This window comes from Pelodiscus sinensis, chromosome 2, assembly GCF_052426305.1.
Source record: "Pelodiscus sinensis isolate ZL-2025 chromosome 2, ASM5242630v1, whole genome shotgun sequence".
NCBI classification, from domain to species: Eukaryota; Metazoa; Chordata; order Testudines; family Trionychidae; genus Pelodiscus; species Pelodiscus sinensis.
Window position 1 is genome coordinate 146,037,579 of NC_143053.1, and position 15,236 is coordinate 146,052,814.

At 39.8% G+C, this 15,236-nt stretch overlaps 1 protein-coding gene across 1 annotated transcript in view; it reads left to right on the forward strand.

Annotated features, from left to right (window-relative positions):
* Nucleotides 1-15,236, forward strand: part of GABBR2 (gamma-aminobutyric acid type B receptor subunit 2) — an 862,687-nt gene that overhangs the window by 636,992 nt on the left and 210,459 nt on the right. The window lies entirely within an intron of this gene.

The window sequence follows — 15,236 nt, forward strand, 5'->3', positions numbered from 1 at the left end:
TATAGATTTTAGTAGGATTTTCTTCCCCAGAAAGTGGGGTCAGAATAATTAAAAGACCACTGTTTAGTCTATGTAAAGATGTGAATACAATCAAATAGTCCCTTTTGCCAAAGAAAAGGGTATTGTGATTCAGTCAGCCTCTCCCCCGTCTCCCAATCCCTCCATAAGTGCTGATATAACTATCAAGGTTTCATTGTGTCGGTCCTGGTGTTCGAAGGTTTTGTATCACATAAATACTTACTTTATTATGGAATGAGAATTATAACTGTTGTCATTCATTTCAGTGGATATTTGTGGCTTGATCTTTTTGACTTCTGCCCTGAGTTCATGTCTTAGCACAGCAGGCAGTAACAGAGATTAGGTGTACAGGCTAATAGCTCACAGACATTAGTGATGTTAGAGAAAGGGTTTTCCTCCCTCGAGAAAAAAGATTAGTAAATCATCTACAGCCCAGTCTGTGTAATTCAGTCCCAGTTAAGGTAAGCAGGTGGTGGCTCTTAGGCACTAACAGCTGCAGCCTCTCTCACTCTAGTTCTCCTCCCTTAAAGAGGCAGAGTACAGGAAAAGGTCAGAAAAATGACTTTGAACAAATTAATTATGGCTCAAGTACTAAGCGGTTACAATAGGTCAGGTATGCAGTCCTGGTAAGTATGAGCCAGAGGCTGGGGAATGGGTGACAGGAGAGGGATCACTGGATAATTACTTGTTCTGTTCATTCCCTCGGAAGCATGTGGGATTGATCACTGTTAGAATACAGGATACTGGGCTAGATGGATTTTTGGTCTGCCCACTATGGCCGTTCTGATGTTGTATCACTTTCAGGTAGTCACACTCTGTCTGTTTGATCATTTACCTTTTCTATGATTTGTTCCAATTTCTTAACACATTCATGAGCCAGCCTTTTGGAAAATAGATATAAAAATAAGGAGTGTGTGCGCGCACATGTGTGCATGCACATGCATCTGTGTTTTAGTGTGATGGATCTGTACTTACATACAGATACATATCCATAACTGGTTACAGACTGACATTGAAAATGATTAACTGTTGTGATATCTTATTGTTGCTCTGTACAGTCTTCTCTGCGGATTATTTGTTAGTTCTATATATTAAGATACTAAACTATCATTGATAATTTAAGTGGGTTATACTGAAAATAATTAACGGAAGTCTGACTTTTGGGCAGGCATACAGAACTTCATTTTCTTCAGTGCATCCGTTATCAATCATTCTGTTCAGTTTTTTAGTGTCCACTAGAGCTTTAATGTTAAGTAGCAGCAGCTAGAGTTCGTGTAATTTTAAGGCTGTGAAATAAGCACTCAGAAGTCAGGAAGTCTTAACTTTGCTACAAGGTCCCCATTGTTGTAATCTTTTTGGATTGCAGTGAATCCCATACCCTGATTTCACATCCTACTCTGCTTCTAGCTTATTTATTTTCCTTAAAACCTACTTTACACCTGCCACTTTCCATTCCCTTGTCATATCTACTACCTCCAGGTACCTGATGTTTGTTTCACTTAATGCAGCTTCTTTGAGACCATAGAGTAAAGCCATATATTTTCACATTGTTACCAAGTGAAACATTTTTTCAGTCCATAATTGTATTGATTTTGGTGCAGCATTAGTAGCTAAGTTATGTTTCCTTTAACCTCATCCTTGATGGAACCATCAGAACAAATCAAGATTCCTAGGTACTCTTTAGATATTACTTGTTCTGTGACTTCACTGCTGCTGTTTTAACTCTTGTATGTATTGTCCTTTTTCCAAGATGTCATTACTTTGTTTTTGTGGCATTTGCTGTAACCCAAGACAATTATACCCATTTTTCAAGGTAGCGAGGAGTATCACCATTCAATAAATGTGCCTGCCAGTTGTACTATGTCATCTGCATAAGCTAAAGATCTTAACTCCAGATTACTCAATATCACGTCCTCCAACTCATCTCTAACTTTCTTAATATCCAAGTTAAGAACATGATGAAAGCCAATGATGAGTCCATGCCCTCTTGTCTGACACCACACTTTTAATTGAATTAGTTACTTAATATTGCACCACCTATTATGGCACTGTGTTGGCTAACAAAGTGCCTTTGGCTTTGTGGAGCTCTACTCTGTCTTTTATGAGGTTGTAGGGCTACATAGTTTGGTTTACACTTTAGGAGAAAACAATCAGTTTCCTCGAGGATAAGCTGGCTAGAGTAGTCAGGTGGTAAACTAATACTAACAGGAGTGGGTAAAAAGAGGGAAGATATGACCACTCACCACAGAAACTGTAATGTTGAGAACAAAATTAATCATGTAGCCAAAGGACATAGAAGAAATTCTTCAGTTCCCTACACATCAGGGGGCTGGGTAACAAACAAGACTGGAATTTTTGATCCAGTTAGTATTGTTGAAACATGGGAGGATGTTTTGCACTACTAGAATCAATGAAGAAGGAAAAGAGGGTAAAGGAGTAGCACTTTGTATCCCTGGGCAGGGAAAGGCTCCAGAAGCTCCAGTAGCAGAGAAAAGCTCCATCAATTTCCTGTTGCTCAGCCGTTCCTTGCTGCCTCCCTACTGCCAGAGCCTTTCACTCACACATGTAGCTACACACTACAGAGTGGATGTAGCCTGTTTTTTAATGTATATCCTATACACTAATGCAAGAGGTGTACAGTGTATCCATAGTTTTGTTTTGGTTCGATGGCTAATTTCACTTTAATTTAAATAGATTCCTAATGAACATACAACTAAACCAAAATAGCCCTGACTTAAACTAAAATATCTTGGGTTTTGCACCTGACTAACTAAATCAGCTGAAAATAATACCTTCATCTTAAAGAGGTACAATTTTGTGTGCAGAAAATCCCATACAGTATGCCCTCAGTAGTTCAGTGGCAGAAACTAGGTGTCAATATGAGTCACTTCCACCGTGATATAAAACCTTATGTTTCAGGACTTAAACCAATCTCTCATTATTAGAGATGAAGTTTTCACAGTGGGCAGTTTATCTACTAGCTATCCATGGCAGGGTAAGTTGCAACTTCCCTTGAAGACATCTGGTGCTGGCCACTGCCGGAAACTGTGGGTCTGATCCAGTATGGCAGTGCCTGTGATTTAAAAAGAAGAATCAAGCAGCTGAAGTGAACAATGGAGCCAGAACCTAAAAAGGAACACTCATCAAAGCAATAAACACCAACAATACCCCTCATTTTAACTGAGAAGGGAGCCGTACATTCTGCCATCTTGGAACTGACCCTGCCCTGTTTTATTATTTTTGTCAATTTCATATCTGTTCCCATGGAAACAGAAACAGAACTAGCCACCAGCTGAGTCAATTTCAGTTGTTGGCTTCCAGATCCCCAGTCTTTTGTTTCCCTGGAAACTGATATCAAATCAGCAAAAATAAGGTTAAGATTTCCTTTTAAAATATATTCCCTTCTTTAATATGTATTTTTACTTTAGTCCAGGTCCAGCTCCCACTGAAGCCCATGAAAGGTTGGCAGCTGACTAGAATGGAACAAGGATTGGGCCCTTTGTGTTCACCCTGGTTGGACAGGCTGCCAGTAGCCAGCAGGCAGGAGCAGCTGAGAGTGAGAGTTCTCCATTTCACCTGCTGGCTGGCAGACTGCCTGCTGAGATCTACAATGGTGGGTTTTGAAAGCAAGCTCCAGATTTCAGGAGACATTTGGCTTCCACAGTCTGTAACATTTCAAATTGGAAAGAAAGAAATTAAATTTATTTAAAAAATAGTAGGGGAAACAGATGGGTGTAATGATATTTAGAGAACAAATTGACTAACAAGCCTTGACCTGTGTTAGGCTGAACACCCCCAGAATCTACTTCAGCCAATTACATGCTCCATTTCATAATGTACATTTGAAATAGTTCTCTTTAATCCAGCTGTTAGCTGATTGAATAGCCCAACAAGCATAACTTAAATAACAAACACTACATATATTGAGAGAGAGAAATGAATGTGATCTGATTGTCTGTAGAAGGTTTTGAATCTGCATAATCATTTCCACCTGAATACACACATCAGAATTATAAAACTGCTTCATCAATTAATACCCTGTGCTACTCCTATATTTTTCAATTTATTTTTTCTTCTGCATTAATTTGTGTTAGATTATTTACAATTTCTTATGGTAGTGTGTGGTGGTGGTGGTGAAGCCCATGTTGAAGGAAGATTTTTAAAGAATTCTCTGGAGATTTGATGCATGGGCCAGCTTTCCACACATCATATGCCTTTTAATAAGGTCATACTGGATCAGTGGTGGGCAACCTGTAGCCCAAGGGCCACGTGTGGCCCATTGGGGTTCTGTGTGTGACTCACGAGATGATTTGTTTACTGCTGCCCACACACAGGGTTGACAGATTCCTCAGATTTCTGTCTATGTTAGTTTTTTCCTATGTTAGTTTTTTCCTACCTATTACTAAAGTCACATACACGTAACAGGTGTGAGTGAGGGGGAAGTGCATGCTGATTGCACACAACACTGAGAGCCATGCGCTCTCTCTGCATCCTGTCAAAGCGCTGCTACAGTTCAGTAGGCACACACCACAAATTCTAGGTACACAAGCATAGTTAGCTAAACTGTGCTATATTGGAAGACCATCTTGGTTACGACAGTCTTGCAGCCCGCTGAGGTGGACAGCCTCTTATGTCCCACTCATTGGCCTAGGTTGCCCATCACTGGACTAGACAATTATAATGGTCACCCTCTAACTATCCCCTGCTGCTCCCAGAGTTTTCAGGGATTTCCCAAACTTGACCCATGCAAATTGTGAAAAGCTCCAACTATTGCCACTTTCAAGATGGTGATGTGTATGAATTTACCTCCATGCATAGGAAATAGCCATTGAAGTACTAGTTCTAATTTTGTGCTGAAACATATAACTCCATGCAACACAACTGTCAACAGTGAAACTGCAGGTAAATTCTGTGTAGAATTTGATCCAAGATATCTGAACAAATCTTGATGAGCACGGGTTGCTCCTTGCACACACTTAGGGCCAAATTCTGATCTCAATTACTGACCAATATGATTTCATAGCACCGCATACATTGTAAACTACTGCAAAATTTGGCTCAGAGATTGCACAGATGTAGCTAAAAGCTAGCATCTAGTCCTCAGTGTACACCAATTGCCATTCAAAAGTAAGTTTGTTCTCAGGTTCCATATCCTAGTTTCTGAGGTACACATTACTTATTCCAAGCAGAGAGAAGCATCTGTTGTATTTTAGCTATCACTGTATGATAGCACCAGTTAATAATAATACTTAGCAATAAATGTTTAATATTTAATAGCAGCCATCCTATATTTAGCTGAGGACACATGCAGTGTGAAGTGGAAGTGAGCTGGAAGACAGATTTCACAGAACTACCCTTTTTGTTACAGTGAACACTTCAAAAAGATTAATCATAAACAGAGATTCATAGCCCCATAAAACTCTTTTTTAAAACATTAACTCTTATAACTCTGCATATTCTTATTATCCAATGCACCATTGAACCTTGCTGTCTACTTGGCTTCTATAATTTCCTGTGGCAATGAATTCTGCTAGGCATTATGTGAAAAGGAATTTCTTTTTGTCAGTTTTAAATTTGCTCTTTTAGTTCCAATGAATGCCCCAGTTTTATTGTGTTATGATACAAGGAAAACAGAAACTCCCAAGCAAACCTCCTCTGTATCATTCATTATTTAGCAGACCATGCTTCCGTCTGTTTTATCTCCTTTTTAAGGTAAACAATCCTAATTTTTTAAATGTATCTTCGAGTGAGATTTTTCCTCGTGACTCTAATCATTCTTGTTGCCTTTCTCTGAACCATCTCAAATTTTGCAATATCCTTTTTGAGACGGGGTGACACAGTATCCTAGGTGAGGGCAAACCACTGATCTGTATCTGTCATTGTCTACCCTATTCCTAATGCTTTGCTTTTATTTTTAATAACACGTGCACACTGAACAGTACTCTTCATTGAACTGTCCACAATTAAGTCTAGGTCCTTTCCCTGTATTTATGTTATGAACTAGGAACCCTGTAAAAAGTAGTTTAGGGTTTCTTTTTGGCTACGTCTACACTGGCCCCTCTTCCGGAAGGGGCATGTAAATTTCACGAGTCGTCGTAGGGAAATCCGCGGGGGATTTAAATATCCCCCGCAGCATTTAAATAAAAATGTCCGCCGCTTTTTTCCGGCTTTTAAAAAAGCCGGAAAAGAGCGTCTAGACTGGCCCCGATCCTCCGGAAAAAGTGCCCTTTTCCGGAGGCTCTTATTCTTACTTCAAAGTACTTCTTATTTCAAAGTAAGAATAAGAGCCTCCGGAAAAGGGCACTTTTTCCGGAGGATCGGGGCCAGTCTAGACGCTCTTTTCCGGCTTTTTTAAAAGCCGGAAAAAAGCGGCGGACATTTTTATTTAAATGCCGCGGGGGATATTTAAATCCCCCGCGGATTTCCCTACGACGACTCGTGAAATTTCCATGCCCCTTCCGGAAGAGGGGCCAGTGTAGACGTAGCCTTTGTGTGTGAGAGATTTGTTTTGAATTTCATGGGCCTACACATTGCCCCTTCACCTATTTTGGTTAGGTCCCTCGTAGTTTCCTCTGAATTTGACTAACCTAAATATTTTGTATCGCCTGTGTGTTTTATGTGTTCATGCCATTTTCCAGATGGTTAATAAACCTATTAAGCCACACTGGACCTACTATGGAATCTTGTAGTACTCCCACTTTTGCCATAGTAAAAGTTCTATATTTCCTGTCTAGTTTTTGATCTATGACAATATTTCGTCTCTTACTCCATTCTTATTTAGCTTCTTCAGTAGCTTCTAGTGTGAGTCGTTTTTCAGAAGCTTTCTGAAAGTCTTAATTATGTCAGCTGATTTTCCTTTGTCTACTTTACTGACACATTCAGAAAAATAAAAGATTAACTAGTCTGATTTTCCTGTGCAAGAAACCATGCTAGTTTGAAGTTTCAGATGTTTTATTATTCCATTTTAAATGATTTTTATGCTGAATTTGCCAAAGAAAGCTCTGAGGCTCTGTCTGCCCTTCCCCCAACAGGATCCACTCATGCCAGCCCTGCAGATCGCTGGAAGCAGCAGGGTATGCATTTGCAAGCAGTCTTGAAAAACTGAAAATAGAAATGAGAAAATGAGACATTTTCTGAAGTGTGAAAGTGAATCTTTGTCCTGTTTCAAATAAAATAATGTCTAATGGCCTTTCTGTTGGGCTTGTCATTACCTATTATTATTGTCACTATCAATATTATTCCCATTGTTATGCCTCTTTGCATTCAGCATGCCTACCACTCCTCCAGCTCCAGCTCCACATTTTCCAATAGCTCACCTGAATTCCCAATAGTGATAGAGATGTAGCCGTGTTAGTCTGGTGTAGCTGAAACAAAATACAGGACTATGTAGCACTTTAAAGACTAACAAGATGGATTATTAGATGATGAGCTTTCGTGGGCCAGACCCACTTCCTCAGATCAAATAATGGAAGAAAATAGTCACAACCATATATACCAAAGGATACAATTAAAAAAAAATGAACACACATAAAAAGGACAAATCACATTACAGAACAGAAGAGGGATGGGGGGGCGGAGGGGAAAGGAAGGTGAATGCCAGTGAGTTAATGATATTAGAGGTGGGGAAGGGGAAATGTCTGTGAGTTAATAGTATTAGAGGTGATAACTTCCCCAATTATCACCTCTAATACTATTAACTCACAGACATTTCCCCTTCCCCACCTCTAATATCATTAACTCACTGGCATTCACCTTCCTTCCCCCCCCCCCTCCCCACATCCCCCTTCTGTTCTGTAATGTGATTTGTCCTTTTCATGTGTGTTCTTTTTTTTAAATTGTATCCTTTGGTATATATGGTTGTGACTATTTTCTTCCATTATTTGATCTGAGGAAGTGGGTCTGGCCCACGAAAGCTCATCATCTAATAAACCATCTTGTTAGTCTTTAAAGTGCTACATAGTCCAGTATTTTGTTTCTGAATTCCCAAGTTCAGTATGTTCGCTCACTAAGAAGTTCTAGACACCATAAAGGAGTCTCAACCCAAAGCTTGTGAATCCTTCCTGGCTAGTATTAGACCATTTTCTGTTTGTGAAACAGACAAGCTTTCAAGCTCCACAGAGCTCTTCTTCAAGTGTGGGAAACTTTCCATGAGCAACTAATACCAAAGTAGCTAATTTTTCATTCTGGGAAAGAATCATCCCTTCCCCTTATCAAACAGAATAGTTTAACCACTGGTAAGTCAGTCTACCCTCAATACATGGTTTTAGCCAACTGCTGCCTAATATCAAACTTCAGAACACAAAATGGGTGAGGTAATTTCTTTTATTAGATCAGCTTCAGTTTGTGAAAGAGACAAGCTTTCAAGCTCCACAGAGCTCTTCTTCAAGTGTGGGAAACTTTCCATTCCTTAATAAGACCATAGAGAAGCTAACCAAGGGCCAATATCATGCTTACCTAATTAAAGTTAATGCCCTATGCCCAGCACAATCTGGACTCAGACTAAGACATGGAACTGAAACTACATTAACAGCTCTCGCATGTTGTTTCCTGCTGTCAATTGGATAGAGAACATACATCTGTTGTTGTCCTTCCTGACTTTTCTGTAGCATTCAACACATTGATCATACGATACTACTGTCTCACTAGTGAGAAGTAGCATGTGTCCCAAGTAATACACCACAAGGCTTGAATCTTTCCTGGAGGGACATGTCCAAAGAATAATATTCTTATCCTGCACCTCTCCTACCAGTCCTTTCCTTTATGGTGACCCATACTTCTCTCTCTGGTCCTGTTAAAAATATACATGCATCCACTAGGTGAATGGTGAGATGACACGAATTCAGACACAAGCAATATACAGATAACACAAAGCTTGAACTAATCTTCTGGCCATATAACCATAATACTACCATCAAGGTAGCCTGTGGTTAGATTACATCATTTTATTGATGAACAGCAGCTGGCTGAAGCGGAATCCAAGCACAACAGAGATTTTTCTGATGGTCAGAGGAAACCATTCAGAAGAATTTGCGGCCCTAGTATCTCTTTGATTGTTGTGGTTTTTTTAAGTACCATTCTTGACACACCAATAGATTTTACTTCATTTTTGACTTCGGGCCTATTTGACTAGCATCCTCATTTTATTAAAATCTTCCTTTCTGCAGTGTGAATTGTCAGTTTTTGGTATCATTTGTCCTTGAATCAACTCATGCATATTACTTAAAGCTAAGTTGAGAACAGCCTCCGAGTCTCTTGTATGCTAGAGCCAGCTATTCCATTGCTTCTCCAAACATTCAGTGCTTCTCTGAACTTTGTCCCATTATGCTATGTGACCAGTTTATATTACATAGTTTATATAGTTGAAAACCCCCATTATTATCATTCTCTTAGGGTATGTCTACACTACCCTCCTAGTTCGAACTAGGAGGGTAATGTAGGCATACCGCACTTGCAAATGAAGCCCGGGATTTGAATTTCCCGGGCTTCATTTGCATAAGCGGGGAGCCACCATTTTTAAAACCCCACTGGTTCGAACCCCGTGCCTTAAAATCCTATGTGTCCATGCTTCCTGTGGTCCTTTAGCAGCTTCTCATTACACAGATGTAGATCTGTATTCTATCAGCAGGATCACTAAGGGTACATCTAAACTACATTCTATTTTCGAAAGAGGATGTGCAAATTCTGCGGGAATTTGCATATCTTCTTCAGATCTCATTTTCAAAAGCGGATCTTTCGAAAGTGAAAGTAGTCTGGATGCGGTCTTTTTGGGGGGAAAAACCCTTTTTCGAAAAAACTGCATAAACCATAGTTTTTAAGGAAGAGCGTTTTTTCAAAGAAGGATTTTTTCACGAAAACAACTTGTCCAGAATACTTTCCCTTTCGAAAGATCCACTTTTGAATTCTGCAGGAATTTGCATATCCTCTTTCAAAAATAGAACTTAGTCTAGACATAGCCTTAGAGTCAGCAGAAATGCACATTCCTGTGGCTTCATTGGTGGCAACAGCCATGGATCATGGCTCTACAATGTGCAAACAACAAAGTGATTCTTTTCAAACTACACTGAAATTTAGATAAGTTCTGCTGTGTATTAGGACTCGAATGCCTGTGCACAGCTAGCAGAATTTGTCCATTAGGATTTGCTGAGAGACAGGGTTGAGACCTTATGCCATTGGGCCTTCTGGTTATTTCTGAGTAAGGGAATTACTTATTCCACAAAAGCTCATAATACACCATCTATATGTTTTGTTAGTCTATAAAGTGCTACCAAAATATGAGTCAATTTTCATTGTTATGCTGTCTCGTCACCCTCTCAGTAGGTAAGAGGTTATGACTATGGAACTGGACCAGGATGAGGCTGCTCAGCTCGTAGTCCCGCAGGACATACAACCTCAAAGTCAGTATATTTCCCTCTTTGCAACGTACTTGCACCCTTTTCCCCTGCATTGGGACTGACCTGTGAGCCATGCTATCTTTGGCTTCACTACAGCTGCAACTAATAACCCTCTTCAGTGGAAGTTGTTGCTGCAGCAGGGAAGTTAAAGCTGCAGGTGCCAGCATTAAGTGTAGTTCTATTTGCCAGATTTACTCCTAATGTATGAGCAATATGCCACCTATGCCGGTGAAGACCTGGCTGCTCCTCCCTTGTGCAGTCTGCTATCCTACCAAAGCCCTTGCATGGCCTTATAGAGACGATGCTGCAGATCCACTGCCCTCTCCATTTATCGGCATAATGCACCTGTTCTACTTACTTTTGTTCTTCTGTACCTCCACAGAAGGGGGTATTCACTACCATCCTGAGACTGATTTCATTCCTTTTCTAGTACTTCTCATTTTCATGTTTCTGTATGATGGAGGAAGTGCTTTTTCATACTATGATGGCAGGTCCGAATGCTGCAGAGCAAGTAACTAAGAGACGTTTTTCAGTAGTCACTTTTTGCACCCCTTTGTGTGCAGGGTTTATTTCCCCAAATACCTTCTATTACTTGATTTTCTGTAGGCACCAGCAAGCCTGTTTCAAAGAGTGGTGTTCTTGTAGAAACTGTAAAAAGGCAAGTTGCCCTAGAGAGATGTACGTGGGTCCACTGTTCGCTCTCTTTATATAGCACTATAGTGACTCCTGGGGAAAGAAAACTCACTAAAGGGCAGATTTGAAATAGACTTCTTTCAAAGATAAAATATATCTATTTAAAAATAAATAAGTGAACCATAGCCTATGCCCCTGATTCCCACAGATATTTGAAAAAGTACCAGATGCCAAAAGTAAAAAATATTCAGTGTCTAAGGTAGGAATCTTAGCTTGTTTATATAGCAGGGGAGCTGACCCCCTGTGCACTGACAGAAGAGGCAGAGAAAAATTATATTTATTTTAAAAATCTAGATTTATTAAAAAGTACTTTTTGTTTATAATTCTTGAAGAAAAGATGCTTTATGGACTACCCTAACTTCTTTTCAGAAGTCTTTGAAAAGTGATAGACTGACTGCCTGTCATTTCCCACTAAAAGGCCTGGCTAGAATGATCTGGATTGTGGAGTTTTTCAGCCAAAAATGGCTAACCCAGAAAAGAGAGTGCATAGCTATCACTGCATCTTTTTAAAAATGGTTCGTTTGCCTCAAGCTTTAGGATTTAGTGGTAATGAAGATGAAAGATTGATGACTGACTGCTGACCTACTTTGAAGAAATGAAAGAGCAGGTGGCTTGCTGCTGACTATTCAAGTAAAGGACAGTACTAAATACAGAGAAATAAAAGCATGGCTAAGTAAAGCCTCTTTTAGATAACAGCCAGTTTTTCGTATATCAGCGCAGAATGATTCACATGTGGGAGCCTCGAAATATTTTTCAGTTTTGTCTGCTTAAAATAGATATCTTGTTTAATGTAGGAAAGTTCATGTTGTCATAAAGGTTTTCACCCTAATAATATGCTAGTGCACCAGATCTCATTGTAGGAGAAACTAGAAATATGGAATTGCAAAAATAGATTATTTAAAGTATGAAAGTGTTCTGTAAATACTTTAAAAATAAATTTGGTTGGGATTTATTTTAGGCTTTGACACAAGAGACCTGTGTTCATCCAAATTCAATATTAAAGCCATTCTAGCGCTCCCTCCCACTTTTCTCCTGAGGAACCAAAATATTTCATTTTTGTCAATTTTTGGAAGAATTTTGTCAAGAAGTGGCTGCTTTGTTTTTACATTTCAAATATGAAGTAAGCAAGATACAATTAGAACATTTTAGTTTCCTGGACTTTTTACACGGATTTCATACAGACACACAGCATAGGGTTTCTTATTGTGGACTTAGTAATTTCATATAAATTTTATTTAAGAACATCAGAAATGACTTGCAAGAACAGAGCCATGTTCCATCTACTACAGTATTCTGTCTGCTTCAGAAAATGCATACAACCTCTTAAATGGCAAGTGCTTACTTGTTCGTGACAACTGATGTTTCTCCAAAGTGTTGCTTCTTCAGTTTAATTATACCTTCCAGATTCAGTGGAAATTAACCCCAGTCTTTTGCCCAGGATGGTGTCACTGAGCTATGGATTATGTGACTGAGGCCAGGAAATCAATTTTAGCTTCTTGCCAGCACTCTTATGTCTGAGACCCAGCTTATACATTATAACTATTTATAAATCCAGAGAATTCCATAGATTATATTGCTGCAGTTTTCCATAGACAGCAATTCCAATCTATCAAATATAGATCAAGCAAAAGTATCTTGAACCTGTTTCAGGAGCACTAATAAAACCAGTGTTTCTCAAATTGGGGTCCGCAATGGAACTCCTGGGCTCCATTGATCAACTCCTTCCCCTCCCTCCCAGGCAGGCTTCCTACCTGCCTTGGTTCCTCACAGCTCCCAGCAGTGGCCACCATATCTCTGCTGCCCCTGGCACAGAAGCAGCCAGGAAGGCTTCGTGCTTTTCTCCCTCCTAGTGCTGATTCCGTAGTTCTCATTGGCCAGGAACCATGACCATTGAGGGCTGTGGAGGGAGTGCCTATGGGCACAAGGGCAGTACACGCAGACTCCCTGGCCATGCGTCCACCTAGTGGCTGCAGTTCTGCTTCTTGGAAGCCACGGTAAGCGCTGACAGGGACCCACACCTCAAACTCCCTGCCCCAGCCCAGAGTCCCTTCCTGTACCCAGACTCCCTCCCAGTGTGCACAACCCACACATCCCTCTGCTCCTTCTTCAGGCACCACCCCAGAACTTACACCCCTAGCAGAAGCCATCACACCCCAAACTCCGGCCCCAGCCCATATTCTCCTCCTACAGCCCATACCCCTCATCCGCAGCCCCATCCCAGAAGGGGTATGGCAGGAGGGCCCCAAAAAATTTTAAAAATTTTAAATCAGATTGGGGTTCCTTTTGTTGCCAAAGTTTGAGAACTGCTGAATTAAAACACAGTTAAGCTCCTGCTTTCACTCAATTTTGGAGGCAATAGAGGGGGAAATGAGTCTCCTACATGCATTGCCCTGTAACTTAAAGGGAAATTACAAGACAGGAGATTGAATTCTAATCCCATCTCCTCCAATAACTATATATTTCTGTGCCTTTCACAACCCTTACTATGATTAACCAAGCCTTCATGGTTATACTCTAGAAAAGTATTGGTCATTCACCCATTTGACAGATTAATTGCCTGAGGTAATTTCAAGCAGAGCTGGAACAGAAATCTGATCATTGATAATAGTTCCCATTCTCCTGTGCTTTTATCTTGACGTCCAACTTTCAATTGCTATCTCAGGAAGAGCTGAATGACCCTCAAGTGAAGAGTTTGTTGTGTCTTCTTTTATAGGCTGGTCCACAGAGAGTAACTTACAGGTGAAATAAGAAGTCTGTGCTGTGACGCTGAATGTTGCATGTTCAAACCTTATTGCTGATGTGGAGGAAATGGGATATATCGAGTTTGAGGACCTTGGAGTAATTGTTGGAATGTTTATAAAATATTCTATTTAGAAGCCAATTTGTATTTATTTTATTATTTCTATTACTCTTATATTTTACTGTTCATATTTTGGTTAATAGGCATTTACCTGAACATTCCAGGGCTTTTTTTTTTAAAGAGTGTTTTTTTTTCACAGCAGCATGTAGAGAATTATATCTTTGCATGAAGAAGATGGAAAACCCTGTCTGTGTCCCCTCCAAAATGGTTAAAACAACTAAACTGGCTTATCTTTCTAGTAAACAAGCCTATTTGTTAAGGTGTAGAATTACTAATTGTGGGAAGTGAATGCTTCAGGAAATTTCTCATGCATATACCAAGCTTTCACTTGTACGTCACTAGTTTAAAACCAGCCCAGCTCAGTAAAAGTTAAGTACCAGAGGATTAGCCATGTTAGTTTGAATCTGCAAGAACAACAAGTAGTCCTGTGGCACCTTACAGACTCACAGGTATATTGGAGCATAAACTTTTGTGGGCAAAAACCCACTTTGTCAGATGCATGTAGTGGAAATTCCAGAGGCAAGTATAAATATATAGGCATAAGAAAAGAGTTCCAATGAAGAGTAAGGTTAGAGATAATGAGGTCAATTCAACAGGGAGGATGAGGCCCACTTCTAGCAGCTGATGTGGAGGAGTGACTACCAAGAGTTGAGAAACTACTTTTGCACTTGGCTAGCCATTCACACTCTTTGTTTAACCCTAAACTGATAGTCTCACGTTTGCAGATGAATTGTAGCTCTGAAGTTTCTCTTTGAAGTCTGTTTTTAAAGGTTTTTTGTTGCAGGATGGCTACTTTTAAATCTGCTACTGTGAGTCCAGGGAGATTGAAGAGTTCTTCTACAGGTTTTTGTATATTACCATTCCTGATATCTGATTTGTGTCCGTTTATTCTTAACTGACACAAATCAGATACAAGAAATGGTAATATTATGTATCCTTTTCTTAATGATTCCCAAAATTCTCTTCACTTTTTGACTGCCACCTCACTTTGAGTGGATGTTTTCAGAAAACTAGCCACAATGATTCAAAGATCTTTCTTGAGTGCTAACAGATAATACCCCGTCCTTTAATATGCATAGTTGGAATTGTTTTCCAGTATACATTAATTTGCATTTATCAACAGTTAATTTCATATGCCATTTTGTTGCCCATTTACTGAGTTTTGAGAGATCCTTTTGAAGTTCTTCACTGTTTTGGGGGGACTTTACTATCTTGAGTAGTTTCGTATCATCTGCAAATTTTGCCATCTCTGTGTTTACCTCTCTCCCCATATC